This window comes from Zea mays, chromosome 7 (assembly GCF_902167145.1).
Source record: "Zea mays cultivar B73 chromosome 7, Zm-B73-REFERENCE-NAM-5.0, whole genome shotgun sequence".
Lineage (NCBI taxonomy): Eukaryota > Viridiplantae > Streptophyta > Magnoliopsida > Poales > Poaceae > Zea > Zea mays.
The window spans coordinates 67408934-67414929 of record NC_050102.1 but is presented as its reverse complement, the minus strand read 5'-3'; positions in this window follow the sequence as shown (position 1 = coordinate 67414929).

The following is a 5996-nucleotide window of genomic DNA, read 5'->3' as shown; positions in this document are numbered from 1 at the left end:
ACCTTCGGAGATACGCCTGAAGGTACTCCTCATGGTCTTGTGTGCATTGAAACAAAGCCTGAGCAGTGACTGGCTTCGTCTGAAAGCCTTGGAAGCTAGTGACAAGCATATCCTTGAGCTTCTGCCATCATGTGATTATTCCTAGCCGAAGGGAGGAATACCAGGTCTAGGCCACGCTTCTGACTGCCATGACGAAAGGCTTTGCCATGACAGTAGCATTGCCCCCCATATGAGGATATTGTTGCCTCGTAACTCATCAGAAATTGCTTTGGATCTGAGTGCCCATCATACATGGGCAACTGCGGTGGCTTATAGGATTGTGGCCACGGGGTAGCCTGCAATTATGCTGCCAGAAGAGAAGCATCATCAAAAGTAAAATTACCCTGATGGAAGTCGTTGTACCATTCATCTTCGTTGAATGGGCTTTCCTTACGAAGCTCCCTGTGCTGAGGCCTTCGGTCTTGGTCATCTTGAGTAAGATGACGCATCTCCTTAGCAGTTTCTTTAATCTTCTTCTGAAGGTCGGCCAGCCGGAGCATCTTCTCCTTTTTCCTTTGCACTTGCTGATGGATTGCTTCTAAATCCCTAATTTCTTGGCCAAGCTTTTTTCGAAGCATTATCTCCTTTTTTCGAAGCATTATCTCCTTGCGGGTATAATGCTTCTCAGACGATGGTCAAGAAGGACGTACCTTCATCATATCAATACAAAGATAAGAATGTGAAGGAATAAATATGGTAATTATATCTTAATAATTCATTTATTCTTGCATTCTATAAAACATATATGAATATGAACAATGTTAATATTACAGTGATACCTTCGGCTTGCTCGAAGGCGAAGATGCGATAGATTGAATACAATCCAGCGTGAACAACACGGTGTTACTATTCATCTATTTATAGGCCGGAGATACAGCCCGAGCAAAAATACATTTATGTCCTTAATGTTTACACATGATCGCAATACAAATTATAAAGGACTAAGTAGTCTTTTCCTCCTTTCGCAATTATCAACATTTCTCTATTTCGTTTTGAGCCGAAGACCTTTCGTCTTCTGATAGCTTCGACATTTATTCTTGTCTCCTTTGAGTCTTTCTTCATCCTGTGTGTCCTTCGTCGTAAGAAAAACACTTATCTCCTAGAGACGAAGCTTTCTGTAATAGTTCATGCTAAAGACAAATGGTTAATTATGTTTTTGAGGACCTTCGGAAGGAGAAGGCCCCCAACACAACTCAAAGGTCTTCATTTTGTGCTTTAGAATTCAGCACTCGGCTTCGAAATTTTGTGATTCCGTTGGGGTGCACCCAATGGGTGTAGTCCCCGAGCTTTGATTTGATTTAGAAATAATCAACTGAAAGGTCTTCATTTGGTGCTTTAGAATTCAGCACTCAGCTTCGAAATTTTGTGATTCCCACCCAATGGGTGTAGCCCCCGAGCTTTGATTTGATTTAGAAATAATCAACTCAAAGGTCTTCATTTTGTGCTTTAGAATTCAGCACTCAGCTTCGAAATTTTGTGTGTATCCCCCGAGCTTTGATTTGATTTTGAAATAATTAACTCAAAGGTCTTCATTTCGTGCTTTTTCAAGATGGTCTTTTAAAGTAGCTCGCTGATGACATCTGCCCATATATTGCTTGGTTTGGAGTTACTTTGAGAGGCGATGAGTTGGAGTCCGGTCAGTCAAAATAGAGGGAGTTTGGCTGGACAACACTTGGTCGTGGACTTCAATGCCTCTGTAGATTGGACTTGGGCTTGGTAGAATCTGGACTTCCTCCCGTTTGACCGATCATCTCTCTTGTCGCTGTATATTCATTGGGTATATGTTGTAGGTCTCACCGCTTCAGAAAATCTCGAAAAATCCAGATGATACACCCAATGGGTGTACTCAATAGGTGTCTAGCTAGTGAAAGACGTCCATCGTGTAGTCCTAAAATAGTAACCTAATGCGACGAGGAGGTGTAATGCTGCATCTGAGCGGTTGACTTTGATTCCATTCGATGTCGTGTTATGTGAAATGGCATTAGATTCCTGAATCATTTCTTGGAGGCTTGAGCCGCTATTGAAGTCTTGCGACTGTTCGGTGAATGGGTAGGAAGCAAACAATCGTCACCCGGCTCCTTTAAATAGCCCGCCTGCTCTAGTTGCTCTCCTGACTTGTTCTTGTTCAGTCGCTCTCTCATTCTCCACTTCCTCCACTTCCAAAAGGGTGATTGCCAGAGGAAAAGTAAACAAGAAAGGGTGCCGCCCAGCCGAAGGCAAACACAAGCTTACACCAAGCCCTCCCTTGGAAGACTTCAGTGATTTATAGTACTCGAAGGAGGAGTTCTCCTTCGAGTACGACCGCTCCCCTACTCTGGCGTCCCCCGTAGCATCGTCCGATGACTCGGACGACTCCATGGGGTTGTTGGCTGCCGAGCGAGCATACATTCGATCTGTTGAGTAGTAGTAGTAGCAGTAGTAGTAGTAGTAGTAGTAGCAGCAGCAGCAGCAGCAGCAGTAGTAGTAGTAGTAGTAGTAGTAGCAGCAGCAGCAGCAGTAGTAGTAGTAGTAGTAGTAGTAGTAGTAGTAGTAGTAGTAGTAGTAGTAGTAGTAGTAGCAGTAGTAGCATTAGCAGTAGCAGCAGTAGCAGTAGTAGTAGCAGTAGTAGTAGCAGTAGTAGTAGCAGTAGTAGCAGTAGCAGTAGTAGCAGTAGCAGTAGTAGTAGCAGTAGAAGTAGCAGTAGCAGTAGTAGTAGTACCAATAGTAGCAGTAGCAGTTGTAGCAGTAGTAGTAGCAGTAGTAGCAGTAGTAGTAGCGGTAGTAGTAGCAGTAGCAGTAGCAGTAGCAGTAGCAGTAGCAGTAGCAGTAGCAGTAGTAGTAGTAGTAGTAGTAGTAGTAGCAGTAGCAGCAGTAGTAGTAGTAGTAGTAGTAGTAGTAGTAGCAGTAGCAGTAGCAGTAGTAGCAGTAGCAGTAGCAGTAGTAGTAGTAGTAGTAGCAGTAGCAGTAGCAGCAGTACTAGCAGCAGTAGTAGCAGTAGTAGTAGTAGTAGTAGTAGCATTAGCAGTAGCAGTAGCAGTAGCAGTAGCAGGAGCAGGAGCAGGAGCAGGAGCAGGAGCTGGAGCAGTAGCAGCAGCAGCAGTAGCAGTAGCAGTAGCAGTAGCAGGAGCAGTAGCAGTAGCAGTAGCAGGAGCAGTAGCAGGAGCAGTAACACGAGTAGTAGCAGGAGCAGTAGCAGGAGCAGTAGCAGGAGCCGGAGCAGTAGCAGTAGCAGTAGCAGTAGCAGGAGCAGTAGCAGTAGCAGTAGCAGTAGCAGTATCAGTAGCCGTAGTTGTAGCAGTAGCAGTAGTAGCAGTAGCAGCAGTAGCAGTAGTAGTAGCAGTAGTAGTAGTAGTAGTAGTAGTAGTAGTAGTAGTAGTAGTAGTAGTAGTAGTAGTAGTAGTAGTAGTAGTAGTAGTAGTCCATGTTTGGTACCAGTACTCCATGCATGACTTACCGGCCTATGGGCTATTCTGTGCCTGGTGTGTTCACGGTAAGTTCCCATGCCCAGTTTGCAAGGAAGCTATCAGGTTCATTTGGTTGAAAAAGGGTGGCAAATATTCGTCCTTCGATAAACATCGACAATTTCTTCCTACTGACCATCCATTCCGCCTAGACATCAAGAACTTTACGAAAGGTGTCGTAGTGACAGACCGCCCACCTGCAACGATGACTGGTGCCGAAATTCGTCAACAGATAGATGGGCTCGTGGCCAATACAGAAGGTGGTTTTGTGGGATATGGTGAGCAGCATATGTGGACACATAAGTCTGGCTTGACTCGGCTCCCCTATTATGACGACCTGCTCCTTCCACACAACATTGACGTAATGCACACTGAAAAGAATGTTGCTGAGGCACTGTGGGCAACAATTATGGACATTCCTGATAAGTCAAAGGATAATGTGAAGGCAAGAGTGGATCTGGCAGCGTTATGTGATAGACCAAAACTAGAGATGAAGCCGCCAAGTGGCGGAAAGACGTGGAGAAGGCCTAAGGCCGATTTCGTCCTAAGCAGGGCCCAGAGGAAGGAAGTACTTCAGTGGATCAAGATGTTGATGTTCCCTGATGGGTATGCAGCTAACCTGAGTAGGGGGGTGAACTTATCTACTATGCGAGTCGTAGGGATGAAGAGTCATGACTTCCACATATGGATTGAACGGATTCTTCCTGCGATGGTTCGAGGCTATGTCCCTAAGCATGTCTGGCTAGCGCTTTCAGAGTTGAGCTATTTCTTCCGTCAGCTTTGTGCAAAAGAGTTATCTCGGACCGTGGTTGCAGACTTGGAAAGATTGGCACTCGTGTTACTGTGTAAGCTTGAGAAGATATTTCCACCCAGCTTCTTCAATCCAATGCAGTATTTGATTCTTCATCTCCCCTATGAGGCATGAATGGGGGGCCCGTGCAGGGACGTTGGTGCTATCCAATCGAGAGATGTCTAAAGACTATTCGAAAGAAATGTAGAAATAAATGAAAAATCGAGGCTTCCATTGCAGAGGCATACATTCTAGAGGAGGTCTCAAACTTCACAACAACTTATTATGGTGACAAACTGCCGAGCGTGCATAATCCACCCCCTCGTTACAATGATGGCGACAATGAATCGAACCATAGCATATTTCGAGGCGAACTAGGAAGCGCAAGTGGCTCGACCACCAAGACCCTAACACATGAAGAGTGGCGGCATATCATGCTATACGTATTGACCAACCTTGAAGAGGTGACGCCATACATGGAACAATTTCTTCATGAATTCTGGCGTCGATCAAGTGACCCCACTCCACAGGAATATGACGCTCCTCTTAGAAAGGGTGCGAGAAATGGGTTGCCCGATTTCATTTCCTGGTTCAAACGTAAGGTACGTGCTTAGTTTGTAAAAGAGATACATCTTTGAACTCAATTTAGCGTCTTTTAACTTGCAAATACTTGCAGGGCCAAAGAGATCCGTCTATGAGTGCCGAGTTGAGACAAGTAGCCAACGGCTTTGCTTATAGGGTCAAGAAATATTCTGGGTATGACGTCAATGGATACCGTTTTCGCACAACAAACTACGACAAAAGTCGGCCCAATCGGAAAACAACGTGTTCTGAAGTCTTTACGCCCGGCCTTGACAATGTCGATTATTTTGGACGAATCGAAGAAATATATGAGCTCAATTTTTATGGTTCCAAACCTCTTACTCCAGTGATATTCAAATGTCATTGGTTTGACCCTCAAGTGATGAGACGGACACATTCTAATCTTGGGATAGTCGAAATTCGACAAGAATCCACCTTAGCAGGAGACGATGTCTATATCGTGGCCCAACAGGCCACGCAAGTGTATTATCTGCCATATGCGTGTCAAACGAAAGAACATCTTAAGGATTGGGATGTTGTGTATAAGGTATCGCCGCACGGGAGGTTACCTGTTCCTAACGATGAAGATTACAATTTAGACCCGGACACATATGATGGAGAGTTCTTCCAAGAAGATGGGCTAGAAGGGAGATTTGAGATAGACTTAACCGAAGCTATCGGAATGGACGTAGATATTGAAATGGTTGTTGATGAGGAGGATGATGAGGTGCAAAATGGTAATGACTTAGTAATCCTTGAAGGCAATGACATTAATGACGAACTTGCGTCTTCCGATGATGTTGAGATTGAAATGGTTGATAGTGATGATGAGAGTTATGATCCGGCTAACCCCGACACATATGAAGATTATTTTTAATCGATGTAATGCTATATGACTTTTTATTTCGCACCTGTTTTTAAATACATCTTTTTATATGTGCTTATTTTTGTTTACTCTTAATTGCAGGTTGTTGGACAAATATGGTCGGCGGTAATTGGCTGAGTAGGAGGAGGAGGGGAGGAGGAGTAGGACGACGGACGAGGCAGAGCAGGCAGCGCAGCAGGACGAGGCACAGCAGGCAGCGCAGTAGCAGGCGACGCCTCAGGACGACGACCAGCAGTAGGACGACGACGACCAGCAGCAG